The 23,243-nt window shown below is 42.9% G+C and overlaps 1 protein-coding gene across 1 annotated transcript in view; it reads left to right on the forward strand.

Moving 5' to 3' along the window:
* Positions 1–23,243, forward strand: part of LOC126456256 (nephrin-like) — a 168,691-nt gene that overhangs the window by 134,062 nt on the left and 11,386 nt on the right. The gene's annotated exons all lie outside the window — the stretch shown is intronic.

Here is a 23,243-nt window from a genome sequence, read left to right on the forward strand (position 1 = left end):
AGTTTGCCGAGGCATACGGAGCTTCATCGCAGTCTTTAACACTGGTAGCATGCCGCGACAGCGTGGATGTGAACCGTATGTGCAGTTGACGGACTTTGAGCGAGGACGTATAGTGGGCATGCGGGAGGCCGGGTGGACGTACCGCCGAATTGCTCAACACGTGGGGCGTGAGGTCTCCACAGTACATCGATGTTGTCGCCAGTGGTCGGCGGAAGGTGCACGTGCCCGTCGACCTGGGACCGGACCGCAGCGACGCACGGATGCACGCCAAGACCGTAGGATCCTACGCAGTGCCGTAGGGGACCGCACCGCCACTTCCCAGCAAATTAGGGACACTGTTGCTCCTGGGGTATCGGCGAGGACCATTCGCAACCGTCTCCATGAAGCTGGGCTACGGTCCCGCACACCGTTAGGCCGTCTTCCGCTCACGCCCCAACATCGTGCAGCCCGCCTCCAGTGGTGTCGCGACAGGCGTGAATGGAGGGACGAATGGAGACGTGTCGTCTTCAGCGATGAGAGTCGCTTCTGCCTTGGTGCCAATGATGGTCGTATGCGTGTTTAGCGCCGTGCAGGTGAGCGCCACAATCAGGACTGCATACGACCGAGGCACACAGGGCCAACACTCGGCATCATGGTGTGGGGAGCGATCTCCTACACTGGCCGTACACTACTGGTGATCGTCGAGGGGACACTGAATAGTGCACGGTACATCCAAACCGTCATCGAACCCATCGTTCTACCATTCCTAGACCGGCAAGGGAACTTGCTGTTCCAACAGGACAATGCACGTCCGCATGTATCCCGTGCCACCCAACGTGCTCTAGAAGGTGTAAGTCAACTACCCTGGCCAGCAAGATCTCCGGATCTGTCCCCCATTGAGCATGTTTGGGACTGGATGAAGCGTCGTCTCACGCGGTCTGCACGTCCAGCACGAACGCTGGTCCAACTGAGGCGCCAGGTGGAAATGGCATGGCAAGCCGTTCCACAGGACTACATCCAGCATCTCTACGATCGTCTCCATGGGAGAATAGCAGCCTGCATTGCTGCGAAAGGTGGATATACACTGTACTAGTGCCGACATTGTGCGTGCTCTGTTGCCTGTGTCTATGTGCCTGTGGTTCTGTCAGTGTGATCATGTGATGTATGTGACCCCAGGAATGTGTCAATAAAGTTTCCCCTTCCTGGGACAATGAATTCACGGTGTTCTTATTTCAATTTCCAGGAGTGTAGATACGTGTTTCAAGGTTTTACTGACCTTCAAAGTAGTCACCAGCATTGTGTATAACCCGTTCCGAGCAATGTGGAAGTCGTAGAATACTCTTAGCAATGCCAGTTGTGTTGACAGTTCGAGTGGCGCGGTCTATTGCCTGACGAATTTGTAGCAATTCTGAAGCGAATACCGTGACGTGTTTCCTTCAGTTTAGAAACCGAGTTAATCTCACGAGGGCAGGGGAGTGCAGTAGGTGTTATAGCACTTAACAGCCCCATCAGTCAAACAAATCAGTAACAGCTTGCACTGTACGTGCTTGAGCATTGTCCTGCAAAATGATGGTCAGGTCCTGCAGAAAGTGTCCTCAGTTCTGTGTCTAAGCTGGTCGTAGGTTGTGTTCCAACAATAAACAGCATAGAGACAGAAGTGATGACACTTTCTGCAGGACCTGACCATCATGTTGCAGGACAATGCTCAAGCACGTACAGTGAAAGCTGTTACTGATTTGTTTGAATCATGGGTCTGCTAAGTGCTATACCACCTACTGCACTCCCCTGACTTAAGCCCTCGTGAGTTCAACTCGGTTTCTAAACTGAAGGAAACACGTCACGGCATTCGCTTCAGAACCGCTACAAATTCGTCGGGCAATAGACCGCGCCGCTCGAACTGTCAACACAACTGGCACTGCTAAGAGTATCCTACGAGTTCCACATCGCTGGCAACGGGTTATACACAATGCTGGTGACTACTTTGAAGGTCCGTAAAGCTTTGAAACTCGTATCTATATTGTACGAGCTATAAATGAGTAGTTGCCACTATTAAAGTTCCAACCCTCGTAGTTTCACAGTGTCGCCCGCCAGACAATGTAAGCGATACCTGTGAACACAGGGTGAGAGGGGAAAACAAGACTTGGAACGGCATACCTAGAATTGTCATCGTTTGTCACTTAAAAATTCATATCTATTTTTGATAAACATATCACTTTAACAAAGGGCATGAAGAATACATGCTAATTTAAATAAGCTCTCGAATTTACCACTTAAAATTAGTCAATAATTAAGATCAATGGCACCATATGTTCTTGTTTGGGTCTTCAGTCCAGAGACTGGTTTGATGCAGCTCTCCATGCTACGTTATCCTGTAACTACTGCAATCAACTGTAACTACTGCAACCTACATCCTTCTGAGTCTGTTCATGCCTTGGTCTCCCTCTACGGTTTTTACTCCCCAAGCTTCCCTAATACTAAATTGGTGATCCCTTGATGCCTCAGAATGTGTCCTACCAACCGATCCCTTCTTCTAGTCAGGTTGTGGCTCAAATACCTCTTCTCCTTAATTCTGTTCAGTTCCTCCTCATTATTTACGTGATCTACCCATCTAATCTTCAGCATTCTACTGTAGCACCACATTTCAAAACCTTCTAATCTCTTCTTGTTTAAACCATTTGTCACCCATGTTTCACTTCCATGTATGGCTACACTCCATACAAATAATTTCAGAAAAGGCTTCCTAATACTTAAATCTATACTCGATGTTAATAAATTTCTCTTCTTCAGAAACGCTCTCCTTGCCATTGCCAGTCTACATTTTATATCCTCTCTACTTCGACCATCATCAGTTATTTTGCTACCGAAATAGCAAAACTCATCTACTACTTTAAGCGTCTAATTCCCTAATCCCCTCAGCATCAGCCGATTTAATTCTACTACATTCCATTATCCTTGATTTGCTTTTGTTGATGTTCATCTTATATCTTCCTTTCAAGACACTGTCCATTCCGTTCAACTGTGCTTCCACGTCCTTTTTTGTCTCTGACAGAATTACAATGTCGTCAGCAAACCTGAGTTTTTATCTCTTCTCCATGGATTTTAATTCCTACTCCAAATTTTACTTTTGTTTCCTTTACTGCTTGCTCAGTATACAGATTGAATAACATTGGAGATAGGCTACAACCCTGTCTCACTCCATTTTCAACCACTGCTTCACTTTCGTGCCCCTCGACTCTTATACCTGCCATCTAGTTTCTGTACAAATTGTAAACAGCATTTCGCCACCTTCAGAATTTGGAAGAGTATTCCAGTCAAGATTGTCAAAAGCTCTCTCTAAGCCTACCATAATGACACCATAATGGAATTTAAAGTTTTTTTTATAATTTGGAAAAAATTCAAACTATCTCATCCCTTAAAACTGTACCCTTACAAGTGATATTTAATGACAGCTAAACAAAACGATTTCTGTAATACATATTCTCCAAGCCATCAACAGACAATCTTGGCATTAAGGTAGATAGACATAAATAGCTTTAAGGGGGGTAGGACGTCAAACGGGCTGACTTGTAGCAGGAGAGGCACCACAGGACATTTTAATTTCCACTGTCTATACTTTTACAAATAAATTCATTAAAGTTTATCAGCATGAGCAGGAAGGATTCAGGATTAATACTCACAGCAGTGGAAGTTCAAAAACATAACAAAATAAAATTTTTATATGTGAATTTCATCAGTTTTTCACTTTCAATTGGCTGCATTTGTTGATGTAGGTACACATTTCTTCATAAGTAGGAGCGATTTTTCGCTGAATTTTGCACAGCATACAAACCATACCTACAGGTGTACGGAACTCTAGAATTTTCCAAATTTATTAAAAACTGTGGTACAAGTTGAAATAATAAACTATAAAATTTGAGTTTTCTCTAAACATGAAGTTTGAAATGTAACAGCTCATTAATTTTCTCATAAATTAAATGAATTCTAGAGATTCACACACCTGCAAGTATGGTTTGTATGCTCTGCAAAATTCATCGAAGAATCTCTCTTACTTATGAAGAAAAGTGTACACCTAGCAACAAATGGAGCCAATATTAAGACAAAAAATGATGAAATTTCACATGTAAAAAAAATTGATGTGAGTGTAAATACTGAATCCTTCCTGGTCGTTATGACAAAGTTTTATGAATTTATTCGTAAAAGTATAGACAGTGAAATTAAAATGTCCTGTGGTGCCTCTCCTGCTACAAGTCGGCCTTTTGATGTCCTATCCCCTAAACAAACGATCTAAATGTGGTCAGTTGGATCAATAGACAAATTTTCCTCAAAAATGAAAGAATATTTGCATGGCGCAAGGTGACGTTATGTTATCACATTAATTTCTAAAAAAAATCAGGACTTCAAAAATAACCTTGAGGATAAGGGACACTTTTATATGCAAGACGCTGTCGTAGGCGAGTCATACAATGAGCCTCACTAGCAGTCAGAGTGAAATACGTGTAACTGACTGAATTTAAAGCTCACAACAGCCTCAAGACATGACGTCTACATAAACAGGCAGCCGATAAAACGATAAGCTTTGTGCGGGAAAGAGAAAGGCTGATAAAACCCAGTTTAATCCGTAGACAACCGAAATGAACAAACTTGTGCCGCCCCCAGATACCGTCCGATACCACAAACACCGTGGTGTCACACCAACAGGCCTCCAGGTCGCGGCAAGCACGCTACAATCACGCGAGGGCCCGAACTTCAGGAACACAACTAGCAAAAGCTGTCGACAAGAATACTATGGAATAAGCACGAATAAATTAAGTCAAGAGAATTCAAGCCTCTTCTAACGTTACTCGCCAAAAGGCGCCTTTAGAAGCTAATATCAAGAAGCCAGAAAATTATTCAGGCGGCTACGCTTCTAGTAATGTCTTCACTCGTTTTAACATAACAAGGAGTTTAAAAGGAGAAAAATTTGCAACGCCACTCGCCGATATACCTCAGAGACCAAAGCTTACTCGAACCCTACAAAACGAAGTGCACAAATTAAAATCCAGAAAACATACTTCAAATACAGGGCCTTACGGTACAGATCCGGCAAAGGGTCGTTAATTTAATCAGTGTCTTGAGGGGTGCTTCATCCTTACTTCTATAATTGATGTTATTTAGCATAAAATTTCAGCCACCAACAAATGGCTCAAAGTATTAAGCTTGCACAATAGGCTCTAAAACAATTCACATATTAACACTCCCCTCTAAAATCAAAAAAATCATTTTAACAGAAACACATCTCTATTAAATAGTAAATGGGATGCAACAAATTTTAAAACTACTCCGAAATACTACACGACTGGCCATTAAAATTGCTACACCAAGAAGAAATGCAGATGATAAACGGGTATTCACTAGACAAATATATTATACTAGAAATGACATGTGATTACATTTTCACGCAATTTAGGTGCATAGATCCTGAGAAATCAGTACCCAGAACAACCACCTCTGGCCGTTATAACGGCCTTGATACGCCTGGGCATTGAGTCAAACACAGCTTGGATGGCGTGTACAGGTACAGCTGCCTATGCAGCTTCAACACGATACCACAGTTCATCAAGAGCAGTGACTGGCGTATTGTGACGAGCCTGATGCTCGGTCACCATTGACCAGACGTTTTCAGTTGGAGATAGATCTGGAGAATGTGCTGGCCAGGGCAGCAGTCGAACAATTTCTGTATCCAGAAAGGCCCGTACAGGACCTGCAACATGCGGTCGTGCATTATCCTGCTGAAATGTAGGGTTTCGCAGGGACCAAATGGAGGGTAGAGCCACGGGTCGTCACACATCTGAAATGTAACGTCCACTGTTCAAAGTGTCGTCAATGCGAACAAGAGGTGACCGAGAAGTGTAACCAATGGCACCCCGTACCATCACGCCGGGTGATCACGCTTCCAATGTGCGTTCACCGCGATGTCGCCAAACACGGATGCGACTATCATGATGCTGTAAAGGCAATCTGTATTCATCCGAAAAAATGAAGTTTTGCCATTCGTGCACCCAGGTTCGTCGTTGAATATACCATTGCAGGCGCTCCTGTCTGTGATGTAGCGTCAAAGGTAACCGCAGCCATGGTCTCCGAGCTGATGGTACATGCTGCTGCAAACGTCGTCGAGCTGTTCGTGCACATGGTTGTTGTCTTGCAAACGTCCCCATCTGTTGACTCAGGGATTGAGACGTGGCTGCACGATCCGTTACAGCCATGCGGATAAGATGCCTGTCATCTAGACTGCTAGTGACACGAGGCCGTTGGGATCCAGCACGGCGTTCCGTATTACCCTCCTGAACCCACCGATTCCATATTCTGCTAACAGCCATTGGACCTTGACCAACGCGATCAGCAATGTCGCGATACGATAAACCGCAATCGCGATAGGCTACAATCCTACCTTTATCAAATTCGGAAACGTGATGGTACGCATTTCTCCTCCTTACACGAGGCATCACAACAACGTTTCACCAGGCAGCGCCGGTCAACTACTGTTTGTGTATGAGAAATCGGTTGGAAACTTTCCTCATGTTGTAGGTGTCGCCACCGGTGCCAACCTTGTGTGAATGCTCTGAAATGCTAATCATTTGCATATCACAGCATCTTCTTCCTGTCGGTTAAATTTTGCGTCTGTAGCACGTCATCTTCGTGGTGTAGCAATTTTAATGGCCGGTAGTGTAGCTAATCTTCCAATTTTACGCCACAGCTTAGCCCATAAAACTTCATAATTCCCAAAATCACATAAGGTAAGCGAAACATACACCACTGCACTCTCAAACAGTATGTTAACTGTTCCATCAAATTAGACTGCAACAAATGTCAGAGAGCCATGCGAGGAAGGAACCACGCGAGCAGACAGGTAAATAATACCGACCGTTGCACAAGAAGTGCTGTCAAGTCCAAACACTTAAAATTTCACTCAACGAATGGACCGCCAAATCCGTAATTCCGGCAGTCCACTACAATCGGAGACGACTCTCAACATCGAAAACTGGCTCTCCGGCGGGCAGGGTTTGTCTCTCAGAGAGCTGTCTGCCGCCAGGCAGCCATGTACTCCAATACTCGGCTCTTACTAAATCCCCGGCGGGCGCGCAGGCTTGTTTCTCAGTTCGCCACGGCAACTATAAGACCAGAGACACTACACTACAATCACACCTCCTATCGAGATGTCAGTACATCAGAAAAAGAAACGAGCCAAACATTCGACTCGGTCTGGTACGGCTCGGTAAGAGCTTACCTAACATGTGCACCTTCATCTGCATCTATACTCCGCAACCGAAAATATCTAATGGAGAGTTCTTGTGGTGTAACAATCAGCTCCCTTTGCTGATCCATTCCAAGGACGTTATGCAGACTATGGCAGCTTTAATTCCTCTAATTTCCTAGTCAACATTTCCCAAAACGTGTGTACCAGAAAGTGCTGTAGTATTCTGCCTGACTCATCTTGGAATGCAAGCTTGTAAAGGAGTACTACTACTGACACCTGTCATGGCCCCTATATTGTAGTGATTGTTAACCCCGTGCTACTGTCATTTCTTCGACAGCTTTTTAAGCGAGACAATGCACGTCCGCATACGGCTGCTGAGAAGCAACATACTCTTCATGAAACTTCCTGGTAGATTAAAACTGTGTGCCGGACCGAGACTCGAACTCTGGACATTTGCCTTTCGCGTGCAGGTGCTCTGCCATCTGAGCTACCCAAGCACGACTCATGACCTCACAGCTTCAATTCTGCCAGTACCTCGTCTCCTACCTTCCAAACTTCACAGAAGCTCTTCTGCGAACCTAGCAGAACTAACACTGCTGGAAGAAAGGACATTGCTGAAACATGGCCTAGCCACAGCCTGGGGGATGTTTCCAGAATGAGATTTTCACTCTGCAGCGGAGTGTGCGCTGATATAAACATCCTGGCAGATTAAAACTGCGTGCCGGACCGAGACTTGAACTCGGGACCTTTGCCTTTCGCTGGCAAGTGCTCTACCATCTGAGCTACCCAAGCACGACTCACGCCCCGTCCTCACATCTTCACTTCTGCCACTACCTCGTCTGCTATCTTCCAAACTTTACAGAAGCTCTCCTGCAAACCTAGCAGAACTAGCACTCCTGAAAGAAAGGATATTGCGGAGACATGGCTTAGCCACAGCCTGGGGGATGTTTCCAGAATAAGATTTTCGCTCTGCAGTGGAGTGTGCGCTGATATGAAACTTCCTGGCGGATTAAGACTGTGTGCCGGACCGAGACTCGAACTCGGGACCTTTGCCTTTCGCGAGCAAGTACTCTACCATCTGAGCTACCCAAGCACGACTCACGACCTGTCCTCACAGCTTCAATTCTGCCACTACCTCGTCTCCTACCTTCCAAACTTCACAGAAGCTCTTCTCCGAACCAGGCAAAGGTCCCGAGTTCGAGTCTCAGTCCGGCACACAATTTTAATTTGCCAGGAAGTTTCATATCAGCGCACACTCCACTGCAGAGTGAAAATCTCATTCTGAATACTCTTCATGGTTTCCAACAACTGCCCTATCCAGCTAATCACCAGATCTCAATCCAATTGAGCACATATGGAAGACGGTGAAGCGGGAACTTACGCATTCTCCAAACCCTGCATGAACCATTGCCCAACTGCAACAAGCGGTGCAAGATGCTTGGGACAGTCTATCACAGGATGGCCTTTCGACACCTCTACAATCGTCTGCGTGTGAGAATACACGCCCTTGTTGCTCCCATAGACTTCTCAGGCCCTGCACGCACAATTGTGCATTTGTGGTGTTGCTTGTTCTCTTTCCTTGTGAGTAACGCTGGATAGTTCAGGCGAGCACTGCAAATAATGGTACGAGGTTTCTGACGTATGCGACGCCTTTTAATTCCCTGTTCGGTCTCTGAATGGCGCTAATAGTCGGCAAATTTGTAGTTGGTCAAGATGGTGGCCAGGAAGAGCATGTTCGACTGTTTGTCTCTGTTATCATAATACAAATTCGATTAAAATCATTTTCATGGCATAAATCTACTTTAAATATATTGTCTTACGTAAATATCTGATAAAATTGATAATTTATTTGAAAAGTAACATAGTTGTAAACTGACACAATAGCATACGCAGAGTTGTGCGTGTTTGGCCTACTGCCAGATTTTTAAGACAGTTGACAGTTGACAAAGTGCTGATATCCACGTTTCTTTTAAGGTCTGTGCTTATTGTGTCTGATAGCCAGTTGATTTTATGCGAACCTGTGATGTTGTCTTGTCATTGGACTGATAATATCTAATATTTATTATTAATCGAAAAAGAAAATTAAATTACTGGTGTAATTTAACCATATCTGAAAAAGTCTGTAATCGCTGATTTGCTACAATTGTCAGACATAGACGATTTAGGCAATGATGATGATATCCTAGACTCTACTTGGCTCCCAGGAGAAATGCTAGAAACTACCGGAAAAGTTAGCCTGGACTATCATCCTCAGGAGAAAATTTTGAAGAGGCATCCACTTCACAGTACAATGAAGATGACATGCCGCCTAAAACGAAAACTTAGAGAACATAAATCATTAACAACAACATAACCGACAGCATAAGGAACAAAACCACATATTTCAGCTACAGCTGCACCAGCAGATGGTGAAAAATCGAATCAACTGTACATTTGGGGAAAGAAGCGTTGTCTCAGGTAATACAACCTTCTCAAGATCACACAGAGCAGAAAAGCTTACAACTTACTTAGATCTAAGCTGAGATTTTATATCTGTACAATATCTTTCTAGAAAAGTTTCATTTAATTTGTTTCAGGATATTATGAAAGATACAAATCCATCATCTTACTTCCTAAATTATTTCAGTCAACAATTGTTCCAAGAATGAGATTTTCACTCTGCAGCGGATTGTGCGCTGATATGAAACTTGCTGGTAGATTAAAACTTTGTGCTGGACCGAGTTCGAGTCTCGGTCTGGCACACAGTTTTAATCTGCCAGGGAGTTTCAATTGTTCCAAGAACCTGCAGCCTATATAGGCATTTACTACATGACTAAAACAGGAAAACAACTCGGACGTTGACAGTACATCAAGAAAGTATTTGCTGCGTACGTCAACTGTAAGCAAGCGCAATCAATCAATGGAAGGAACTGATGTGTGTGATCAGCAGATGGTGGTTTGTCATACACAAATAAAAACTAAGAAGTTGATCCTAAGATAAATTAACATCTGATGGACATAGCTTGTGTGAATTGAAGCAAATAAAATTCTAACAAAAGACATACATTGTCTGCTTGCATTCCAGAGGCTCATAAGTGGGTAGCTCGTCACAGCCCGAAGCAAATCATTACACATATTGATGATCATGATGAAACAGTAGAAGAAGAACGTTTAATTATGGTTGAAACCAAAAGATATATATATTCGAACATGTCCACAGAGCAGACATAAGAGGTTGGACAAATTTGATGAATGAGCTAGTGTTGATGATTTAACATCTGTAAGAAATTCCTGCAAATCACGCTGAAAATAGCATATGTGACAGATGTGGTGCGTAGGTGTTTACCTAGAGGCGCCAGCTGTTTTAGCTTGTATCACACACGGAAGTGAGAAAGTAAACATGACGTAGTTAGACTGTGTATATTATGAAAAAGTTGTGATAAAGGTCCAACACACACAACAGTGCAGTTGCCAAATCTACAAATTTATGAAAATAAATTTATTTTCGTTTTTCTAATAATTTAATGACTGGTTTTTACTTAATAAAAGTGCATGTTCTCAAAAATGACACGTAAAATGTAACCTTGGGTGTGAAAGGGATAGGAGGCACACTTTGTATGGAACTGACTGCTTCGGCATTTTACTGTGACTTGTGTGTTTCATTTGGTCTGAACTTAACACATGCTTCTACAGTGATGAACTACATGTCACATCACCAGCTAATAAAATGGCCTTGCCCTTCAGGATGTTACATTTTTTTCTAGTACTATAGAAATAACAGCAGTGACGTCTCCCTGCTTCTGCCCAGTCGCTAAACAACTGGACGGTTTACCACATACATTCGAAGTGTAGGGCTTTTCCACTCAGCGCAGGCAAAACTCGAAGATATACTAAGGTATCCACAAACCGCAGTTAGATAGCTAAATTTACTTATGAAGTAACATGATACGTTTATCTCTTTTGTTTTTGTTTCATTCCTTACGAGTTGCGTTCAACAAGTAGTGCTACACATTTTTTTTTCTGAAAGCAGGTTGGTTTTATTCAGGATTCCAATACATATTAGTCCCGAAACATCCGGCTAAAAAACCCTGTTTTTCAACATATCCGTCCAATGATGCGACGGCTTACGTTACCTTACTGGAGGGGCCTTTATGCCCGCATGGTATCACTCTACTGGCTGACATCGGAGCCAGTGTCTTGCTATATCAATAACCTCCCCATCATGCACATACTCCTTCCCGCAGACCCATCCTTGGTTGGGCTAACCAGATGAAAGTCGAAAGGTGCGAGATCCAAGCTATAGGGTGGTTGAGGAAGAACAATCCAATGAAATTTTATGAGCTCCTCTCAGGTGCGCAGACTTATGAGGCCTTGCGTTGTCATGAAGAAGGAGAAGTTTGTTTACATTTTAGTGGTGTTGAACACACTGAACCCAGTGGGCGCACACCTTAGATTGCACCAACTGGTGGACGAGTGTATCAACACTACAAGAAGAGATGTCCAGTTGTGCAGCGAGGTGTTTGTAATCCGTCCATCACATCGAATGAGAATGTCCACACTTTCCACCACTACAGGAGCCACAGCTGTGTCCAGCCTGCCGGCACACGGGAGATGGGACAGGTTTGCGCCAACTCGTTGGGATGATGATGGACACCTCGTCCTACGACTCACCGTGCTTCTGTTCACTGCCAGGTGTCAGTAGACATTTCGTAAGCACCCACGAATATCTGCGATGATCTGGTTTTCCGCCAAAAGAAACTCAATGACAGGTCTCTGCCTGGAACGCACCTTCGTTACAGACGCCATTTTGGAGGCTACATATAGCGCCACCATGAACTGGAGCTTTATGAAACTATAGGGGCTGATGCGGGTATGTTCGCATTTTTTTTCTTCCGAAATTGGCCGAGAAGAAGAAACGTGCTGCATTACCTATTGAACGCCCCTCGTACATAAGAAGTAACATAATACATTTATCTGTTTTGGTTTTGTTTCATTACTTCCTTTCGTCTTATTTTATTCCTAGTTACTTGCCTTTTGGTTTTATATACAGGGTGGTCCATTGATCGTTACTGGGCCAAATATCTCGCGAAATAAACGTCAAATGAAAAAACTACAAAGAACGAAACTTGTCTAGCTTGAAGGGGAAAACCAGATGGCGCTGTGGTTGGCCCGCTAGATGGCGCTGCCGTAGGTCAAACGGATATCAACTGCGTTTTTTTAATAGTAACCCCCACTTTTTATTACGTATTCGTGTAGTACGTAAAGAAATATGAATGTTTTACTTGGACCACTTTTTTCGCTTTGTGATAGATGGCGCTGTAATAGTCACAAACACATGACTCACAATTTTAGACGAATAGTTGGTAACAGGTAGGTTTTTTTAAATTAAAATACAGAACGCAGGTACGTTTGAACATTTTATTTCGCTTGTTCCAATGTGATACATGTACCTTTGGGAACTATCATTTCTGAGAACGCATGCTGTTACAGCGCGATTACCTGTAAATAGCACATTAATGCAATAAATGCCCAAAATTATGTCCGTCAACCTCAATGCATTTGGCAATAAGTGTAACGACATTCCTCTTAACAGCGAGTAGTTCGCCTGCTGTAACGATCGCACATGCATTGACAATGTGCTGACGCTTGTTGTCAGGTGTTGATGGTGGATCACGATAGCAAATATCCTTCAACTTTCCCCACAGAAAGAAATCCGGGGACGTCAGATTCGGTGAACGTGCAGGCCATGGTATGGTGCTTCGACGACCAATCCACCTGTCATGAAATATGCGGGCGCTGATGACCTCGATGTTGAGCGCCCATAAACCCCAACACACACACATGAAATATGCTATTCAATACCGCTTCAACCGCACGCGAGTTATGTACCGGACATTCATCATATTGGAAATACATCGCCATTCTGTCATGCAGTGAAACATCTTGTAGTGTCATCGTTAGAACATAACGTAGGAAATCAGCATATAATGCCGCACCATACATTAACCCGCCAAGGTCGCTGATGTTCTACTTGTCGTAGCCATCGTGGATTTTCCGTTGCCCAATAGTGCATACTATGCCGGTTTACGTTATCGCTGTTGGTGAATGACGCTTCGTCGCTAAATAGAACGCTTGAAAAAACCTGTCATCGTCCCGTAATTTCTCTTGTGCCCATGGCAGAACTGTACACGACGTTCAAAGTCGTCGCCATGCAATTCCTGGTGCGTAGAAATATGGTACGGTTGCAATCGATGTTGATGTAGCATTCTCAACACCGACGTTTTTGAGACTCCCGATTCTCGAGCAATTTGTCTGCTGCCGATGTGCGGGTTAGCCGCGACAGCAGCTAAAACACGTACTTGGGCATCATCATTTGTTGCAGGTCGTGGTTGACATTTACATCTGGCTGAACACTACCTGTTTCCTTAAATAACGTAACTATCCGGCGAACTGTCCGGACACTTGGATGATGTCGTCCAGGATACCGAGCAGCACACATAGCACACCCCCGTTGGGCATTTTGATCACAACAGCCATACATCAACACGATATCGACCTTTTCCGCAATTGGTAAACGGTCCATTTTAACACTGGTAATGTATCACGAAGCAAATACCGTCCGCACTGGCGGAATGTTACGTGATACCACGTACTTATACGTTTGTGACTATTACAGCGTCATCTATTACAAAGCGAAAAAAGTGGTCCAACTAAAACATTTATATTTCTTTACGTACTACACGAATATGTAATAAAAATGGGGGCTCCTAATAAAAAAAAAAACAGTTGATATCCGTTTGACCTATGGCAGCGCCATCTGGCGGGGCAACTATAACGCCATCTGGTTTCCTCCTTCAAGCTAGACGAGTTTCGATCTTTGTAGTTTTTTCGTTTGACGCTTATTTCGTGAGATATTTGGCCCGGTCACTATCAATGGACCACTGTATATATATATATATATAAAGGGCGGAGAAAAATAGTGTCACGAAATTTTAACCCTGGATAGCTGATGCCAGTAACAACCAAAATTACTAATGGTGTGTAGGTCGACAATGCACCATTTTTAAACTACGGAAACTTGGCGCTAAGCGCTTCGATTGGCCATGGGATCGTCCTGTTACCGTTCCTCGGGTAACGGGCAGCACCATGGTTGCTGGTTCACACATACAAATATCCGTCTACCCGTCACTGCCCCAGTTTGATAGGCACACGTGTCAAGTAGGTCCTGCTGTTTGTCTCCACCTCACGTCTGAGAAATTCACATGTAAGCTTCGCTTCGGAGCACACACACGTCACCTGAGATTTAGTCATACAGTAAGCATGGCGGCACAGTATTCATTTGAAGAACAATGAAGTATGGTTTTTGCTTATGTACTAGCCGACGGTGAGGCGCATGAAGCTCTACGATTGTATAAGGAACGGTACTCAGCAAGACGCCACCCACACCCGCAAACGTTTACAGCAATTCACTGGCGATTTGGCGAAACAGGCTCGTTAGCGATATATCATGGTGATGCTGGAAGACCTCGAACACGACGGGATGCTGCATTTGAAGAGACTGTTCTCTAGCGCTTCGAGGAAGCACCTACGACAAGTACTCGAGTGGTTTGAGACGACATGGGGGTCACTCATTGGTTAGTCTGCGGGGTATTGAGGTATGACGGAAAGCATCCATTTAGTTTCCACCCTGTCCAAGACCTAAATTCTGTGGCGGACTATGAACAAAGGCTAGGGTTTTGCCGGTGGTTTCTGTGGCGTGTTGCACGAGTTCCAGACTTCCCCACCACTTTGTTGTTTACCGAAGAGTGTACCTTCCATCGGGATGGCCTTCACTACACTCGAAACGTTCATTACTGGGCAAGGGGAAATTCTCACGTCACGTACGTCCACGGACACCGGAAACGATTTCCGCTCAAGATTTGAGCAGCCATTGTGAGTGACCATCTAATTGGGTCGGTCCGTCTACCTCCTCAACTTACTGGCAAATTACCTTCACGTTTTTGCAAGAAACTCTACCCAGCCTGCTGGAAGATGTTCTTCTGGGCACGTTCCTTTGTACATACGACTGCACATATGGTTGCGGCATGTTGGGGCGCCCGAACACAACAGTCGTGCTGTGAGCAGTTATTTAAATGAACTCTTAGAGGGCCAGGTAATTGGCAGAGGTGCTCGAAGGACATGGCTCCCGCGATCACCAGACCTCACACCGCCGGACATTTCCCTGTGCGGATTCTTCAAGGTTCTAGTTCACCCACCTGGATGCGAAACCTTTCATTTATTTCAAGTGTCAACTTCGCTTCGCAGTTTCTCGGGATGTAATTGATGTATTGCGATGCAACCAATGCCATTATTTTTGTGATTTTTCATGCTATTGATTGCACACGAAATAATAGGGGTGTCCATTCAAAAATACACAAGTTTGTGTTGAAAATAGTACTTGCTTACGTTTTAAAATTTCACATAGTATTTAGTTTCCTAAGCCCGTGCAGTACGTTCATGCTGGTGTAAACCGTTTTTGAATATCTACTGTTATTCCAGAGAGAGTTGTGTGTGTGTGTGTGTGTGTGTGTGTGTGTGTGTGTGTGTGTGTGCGTGTGTGTGTGTGCATGTTTGTGTGATATAATTTAGTATTTAGCATCATTAAAGTTTAAGAAAAAATTGCGTACTAATATGTAGAAAATTGTGAATGTACTGATGTATTGCAACACCTGCTTTAGGTTCGTAGGAGAGTAGGTTTTATGTTTATAAACAAATAAATCCACCATTCCTGTTCAAGTTAGATGCGTTCTTAGAAATCTCTACATACTTCCTGTCTTCAAAGATCTCTAACAATTCATTTGTTTTGAAGGTTTAGGACCTAAACACTTTGATTCACTTCGTCAGTAAGTTACCTAATTGAAGAAAACAGCCTTAAGTTGATGTCACTGATTAGATGTCGTGTATCGAAAGGAAAGCTCATCCAAAACTTCGCAGGTAATTTAGGGGCCCATGAGTTTTCTGCGATGAATTTATTTTCATATCCAAGTTGTAGTAGGGCAGTTTACTGATAATTGGTTCAAGGATGCTCAGTTAGGTTTGTCAGCTGTTCATGAATAACATGTAAAGAATTCTGTATGATGTAGAAATGTCTGTATTTTATAGTCTATATGAGTGACACATCTTTCAAGCACTTCTGTGGCTATATTATGTTCATCTTAATTGTAGATTTCGTATTTTAGAAAAACCATCTCCATTGTATTACATATTGAGAAATGCTTGTCATGATCTGTCGAGAAAATATGCTTTTATTTGTGTCAAAATTGTTTTAGCTGTTGATGTGATCCTTCAGTGCTGATAAAAATTTAAGAATTATACGGCTGCATACTTCGTTACTCCTTGTTCTGCGTGAATGGATGGCCTGTTCAATAGCTTTATATTGATAACGAACTCCGTTAATACATTGTGAGCCTCCGTCAACAAACAGTTATGCGAGAGCTATATCCAGAACACTATGCCTAAAGCAATCACCAGCAAAAAATACCCAATTCGGCTGTCTTCAATTTCCCAGAATATCGACGTTTAAGGACGTTATAGCATGAGACATAAAGTTCAAAGACTTATCAATGTGCACGTCTAAAACATTTGTAGATATCACTTATCTGCAACGGTTGTTATATCTGAGCTCAAGTCTGATGCAGTGGTAAATTAAATGTACTGTTGTACCTCAGTGTAGTTATAGCCGTTTGAATAGACGCAGTTAATATTATTTTACCAAGAGAAATTCATGTGCTTAAGTTTGACACATTTAGTAGTTTCATGTAGACTTTTATCTAAGTTTACCTGTGGCCATTCGCAGAGATCCAGTTAATATTTACCAATAAAATTTCATACACTGTGTGCTTCATATATTGTATATTGAAAATTTCATGTGGTCTCCGTGCACTGAAATATGACCACTACCAGCGAGTACAATAATACATCAAAAGAAAAAGGACTTTCTAGCTTCCTGAATCTGTTACGATCGATCATTTGCACATCGGGTGTCCCACTAAACGTAAATATCTGTAAATTTTATCAGCGATCCAAGATATCGAAACAAAGGGACATTTCTCTGCTTGATTACAACACTAAATTCTTTTATCTATTTAAATACTGAAACTTTTATTGTAAAATGAAACGTTCTCAATGTAATGACGTTGTAGTGCACTTTAAAAGTGTTATTTTCACGGAAATAGCCTGATTCTGTGATTAAAATAAAGTTCAGATATCTAGGAGAGAAAATTAAAGAAAATAGCTTGAAAAAATTTGTCGTAACGGATAGGATAGACAAAATGGAAGAAGCGTACCGATGCCAAAAATTTTTTGCAATAAAAAGATCATCATAATATTAATATGTGAACATGAAAATTGCAGTACCAATTTTTAACATCAGTTATACAAGGAGACCAATGAAACTTCTGTATTTCGAATGCTACTTTGCCAGAGACGAACACAAAGAAAATGTCATGTGTGTAAGTAGCCATTAAAAGTGGTAAGAGGAAGTAGATGCTTTCACATTTTTAACTCTGTTGATACCTTCTCTATCCTCCATTAAAATATCCAATACGTGAACATCCAAAATTGAGATACTGCCAATCTCTGCCCGTGTGCCGATCAGGTGTTCTGGTACAAATTGTATGCGAATGTAATAACGTTTCGTGAAATCGCACTCTAGGGACATTCATGTTTATACGTTGCATATAGTTCATTTGCAGTAAGATACGCATACTAGGCAGCTAAAATGCCACAACTGCTACATCGTTGATATTGCCAACAGTGGAAAACAAAACGTACTAACGAGGCCGTGAAGGCAAAAAACGTTAGTGTTGTTTTTTCATTTACTTTCGTCTAAGAGGGAACGGAGCTAACTTTGCTTTTGTTTGCCGCTATAACCACAAAATCTGAATTGTTCTTAATTTTCAGTTTCTTCGTTTTGAGTAGCTACGACTCTACGACTCCTCCTCTCCCCCCCCCCCCCCCTCCCCCCGGTTATTGCATTTGACTGAGGGTATTGCCTGATGACGAAAACTAACCTATTGTTATTGGACTGAAAGACGAATAGCTAGAGAGACACAGTTTTTGTGTAGACAAAGCAATAGGAATAATGCAGACGTTGATAATGATAATTGTATTGTTTTTTGAAAGATAAATTTAAATATGCATTGAACTTAATTCTAAATAATTTTGAGAGATATAATTACGGTTTGATGAATTTACAATACAGATTTTGTAATCCAAATCATTTCGCATCTGAGGTTACTTTACGCGATAGAACGGCATTCAAATTGTGTTGTCATAAAGGAAAATTTAGTTTGCCGCTGTTAGCACAAAATTTATTTTTCAACCCTCTGTACCAAGGACTCAAAGTGATTGAACAATTAAAGAGAAGTCAAAGAATTATTTCAAGAATTCTCGTAGCATTTGCTATGGGTCACTTTTGAGTCTAAAACTTCACAGCTTTACGTGGAGTGTATCATTTTAAGATAAATGACATTGATCACAGTTTGGGTCCACTGACTCAACGGATCGAATTTCGACAGCAGGCGATACTAGCATCAATAAATCCATGAACAACGCATTGCAACACGGTATTGAAAACACAATGGCTCTACACAAATTAATGCTTAACTAGCACTGAATTGTAAATTAGACAAATCAGAAATATAAGAATCACTGTGAGAAACAATTGTAGCTCAAGCGATGAACAATGTAGACTGGAAATTAATAAGGAATGAGGAAGTACAAGAAAAACAGACACGATTAGAAACATATTTTTCGGACTGTTACACAGGATGAATGACAATAGGCTGACAAAATGGATCCTCAAGTCGCTCTGGGCTGAGAAATTAACAACAGACTGGGTCCAAGATTTTAAAAAAAGTTGAGAAATACACAACATAAAAGAAAAAGGCACAGCAGAAGGGTATACACAGCCTGATAAAAAAAGTGAAGCATCCAGAAGACATGGTTTGATGTTAATATATCTTTCTAAATGTACTCACTATAGGCGGGTATAGTGAGCAGCTGAGGCGTCTAGTCATGGTTGACGCCGCTCCCTCCGTCGGAGGTTCTAGTCCTCCCTCGGGCATGGGTGTGTGTGTGTTGTCCTTAGTCTAAGTTAGTTTAAGTTACATCAATTAGTGTGTAAGCATAAGGAACGATGACCTCAGCAGTTTGGTCCCACAGACACTTACCAAAAATTTCCAAAATTAGAGTAGCAGTTTTCTGTGGCAGGTGGAACGGCCACCAGAGAGATTGTTCGTGTTTAGTGTTGTCACCAAGCTTGGAGGGCAGACAAGGGGCATGAGAAGTCAGGTGAGCGATCAATGTGAAGGACACAGAGATATTGAGTGTAAGACATCATTATCAGCGTCTGACACAGTCTGAGAGGAGTTGCGTTGTGGATCTCCATTTGACTGTCTGGCCGAATCATGCAAAACCCAGATTTGGGGAACTGTCGGATGCGTCAGTGGCCCAGTGATGGACCGTTATCAGCATCTGACTGTGTCTGAGAGGTGCCGCATTGTGGATGTCCATTTGACTGTCTGGTCGAATCATGCAGTACCCAGATTTGGGGAATTGTCATATGTGTCAGTGGTCCTGTGATGGAGTGGATGGGAACGTAGGTCGCCGCCATACTGGCAAACGACAGTCCTCTTGGTTTAGAGCAGAACCACGACTCATCGCTGAATACAGTGGGACCTCCTCATTCATCGGCAGTCTAGCTGCTCCTAGACTCTGACCAATGGTGCTGTATGTCACAGAATGTTGCACAGTTACTGGATGGCAGGTGTAGATGTGATTGGGTTATAGTGTGCTCAGAGCACAACATGGCGACGATCCTACCAGCTGTTGACCAGACGTGGTCGATCAGAGCACTGACGACTAGTATGCCTGTCCTCACGTTTCCACCCAGGATCTGAGAAGGGGTCCCATTCTTCTAATGCTGTGGAGAGGCACGACGGTGCTACCCTGGTGTCATGGTGTGAGAAACCATCACCTTTGGTTTAGGGTCATGGCTGGCAGTGATTGTGGGAACTCTGATATAGGACATGGACTGCTAGAATAGAAGGTCTAAACCCAAGTCGAGGCCGCACCAAAACTATATAATTTTTCTTTATTGACTGAGACACTTGGGAGAGTTTACACTGGCGCCATACATACAAACATTAAGCTATTGCGGTTTTATAGACAAGGTCAACAATCTGAACAACCACAACCAATATTTAGATAGACATTAAATGGTTCAAATGGCTCTGAGCGCTATGGGACTTAACTTCTAAGGTCATCAGTCCCCTTGAACTCAGATCTACTTAAACCTAAATAACCTAAGGACATCACACACATCCATGCCCGAGGCAGGATTCGACCCTGCGAGCGTAGCGGTCGCGCGATTCCAGACTGTAGCGCCTAGAACCGCTCGGCCACCCCGGCACGGTGACAGGCATTGATTAAAGCCAAAGCTACTTGAAACTGTTATTACTCTCGTCGTCAGTTGTTCTAATGATAGGTGGCCAATGCTCAATAGAAACATATATTGCAAGTTTGGCTGTGAAGTCGGTAAGGAGCTGGCTGCATAGTCTGTATCTGCAACGACTGAAATAATTAGTAGTCGTTGGTAAAAAATAATAAATATTGTACTTAACTTGTGTTACAGGCTTCTTCATAACCTGCATACATATAATTACAAAGATATCTAGAGAGACATTACTTATGCCATACTTGACAAAGCGCCTTGTTAGAGGTTGCTTCCTATCAGCTGAAGGCTATGCTACATTCCTGGTTGACGTCCCGAACAAGAGTGGACGAGAGCTCGCTAGATACTTGTCACAAGCCGCGGAGCGGCGGTAGTGCCGCTAATCAAGACTCGCGTGTCCAGCAATATGTATTACGGACCGCGGCCGATATCTGCACCCCCTAACGTTGACACCACAGAAACAATTAGGTAAACATTATCTTACAGGCAGGCTCAGTGATCCGAACTGCAAAACTGAGTCCAATCCAATGTTGAAACAGAAATTAACGAAAAACTTCCAATACAAAAAACTCTGATACTTTACACAAAGTTTAAATGGAAGGCAACTTCTTCACCATATTAAGAACAATGTGTGGCATGCTGATAATGTGCCGGTTCCGTTATTGACCTAGACGCCAGACTACGCATGGAGTAACTTCAACTGGGGTACTCAAAGAGGTTGAGTCAATCTAAACAGACTAACAACGAATTCATACAGGCTACTACATCTACATCTATACTCCGCGAGCCACCTTACGGTGTGTGGCGGAGGGTACTTATTGTACCACTATCTGATCCCCCCTTCCCTGTTCCATTCACGAATTGTGCGTGGGAAGAACGACTGCTTGTAAGTCTCCGTATTTGCTCTAATTTCTCGGATCTTTTCGTTGTGATCATTACGCGAGATATATGTGGGCGGTAGTAATATGTTGCCCATCTCTTCCCGGAATGTGCTCTCTCGTAATTTCGATAATAAACCTCTCCGTATTGCGTAACGCCTTTCTTGAAGTGTCCGCCACTGGAGCTTGTTCAGCATCTCCGTAACGCTCTCGCGCTGACTAAATGTCCCCATGACGAATCGCGCTGCTTTTCGCTGGATCATGTCTATCTCTTCTATTAATCCAACCTGGTAAGGGTCCCATACTGATGAGCAATACTCAAGAATCGGACGAACAAGCGTTTTGTAAGCTACTTCTTTCGTCGATGAGTCACATTTTCTTAGAATTCTTCCTATGAATCTCAACCTGGCGCCTGCTTTTCCCACTATTTGTTTTATGTGATCATTCCACTTCAGATCGCTCCGGATAGTAACTCCTAAGTATTTTACGGTCGTTACCGCTTCCAATGATTTACCACCTATGGCATAATCGTACTGGAATGGATTTCTGCCCCTATGTATGCGCATTATATTACATTTATCTACGTTTAGGGAAAGCTGCCAGCTGTCGCACCATGCATTAATCCTCTGCAGGTCCTCCTGGAGTACGTACGAGTCTTCTGATGTTGCTACTTTCTTGTAGACAACCGTGTCATCTGCAAATAGCCTCACGGAGCTACCGATGTTCTCAACTAAGTCATTTATGTATATTGTAAACAATAAAGGTCCTATCACGCTTCCCTGCGGTACTCCCGAAATTACCTCTACATCTACTCTACTAATCAACAAGATAGTTGGTAGCAATTGATCGGGACTTACACTTAACCATAACAAGAGCACAAGATGAACATTAAGGTTTGATTTAAACTGATGATTACAAAGTGCACAATTCATAACAAACGCATTTTAAAAGGTGTATAAGAATCCTTCCCAAAATCATTGTAAAAATTACTCTCAACCGCTTTTAAAGGGTGGATTAAAACAGAAAAAGAATTATGTTGAGGCGCCTCTAAAGGCGAATTTAAAAACAACTTTTCAAGCTTAAGTAATTTTTAATAAAGACTTACACCATTAAATAAATGTACGAGGGTCGTCCACAATGTAAGTTCCGTTTCTGTTTCCATCCGCGGCAGTGCTACGATCGCAGTTCCGAGCATGCGCGGCAGTTACTCTGACTCGAGGAGAAGACATGTACGCCATTTTCAGATCGCTGTTGCCGACGTGTGCTTTGTAGTGCTTCTTTATAATGTCAGCCGCAATTGAAAATGCCTCCGGGTGAGAAATCAGATCTGTGATCCGTTTTTTAATTGCAGAGAAAGTTAAATCAAAGAAAATTCATCCGGAAATCTGTGAGGATTTCAGACAAAATGCTACGAGTGATTCAATGGTTAGAAGATGGGTCAGGCTGTTCAATAAAGGACGTGATCAAGTGCACGATTAAGAACAAAGTGGACGCTCGTCTGTGGTTACTGATGAACTGGTTCACACAATTGAAGAGAAGATTAAGCACAACCGGACATCGTTCCTAGCGACATTCATCTCTTCTTACACCTAAAATCTGTCCTTGGTGGTCAACACTTCAACGATGATGACGAGGTGAAAGAACACGTTACCACATGGTTGAATACACAGGCGGCAAC

This window comes from Schistocerca serialis, chromosome 1 (assembly GCF_023864345.2).
Source record: "Schistocerca serialis cubense isolate TAMUIC-IGC-003099 chromosome 1, iqSchSeri2.2, whole genome shotgun sequence".
Lineage (NCBI taxonomy): Eukaryota > Metazoa > Arthropoda > Insecta > Orthoptera > Acrididae > Schistocerca > Schistocerca serialis.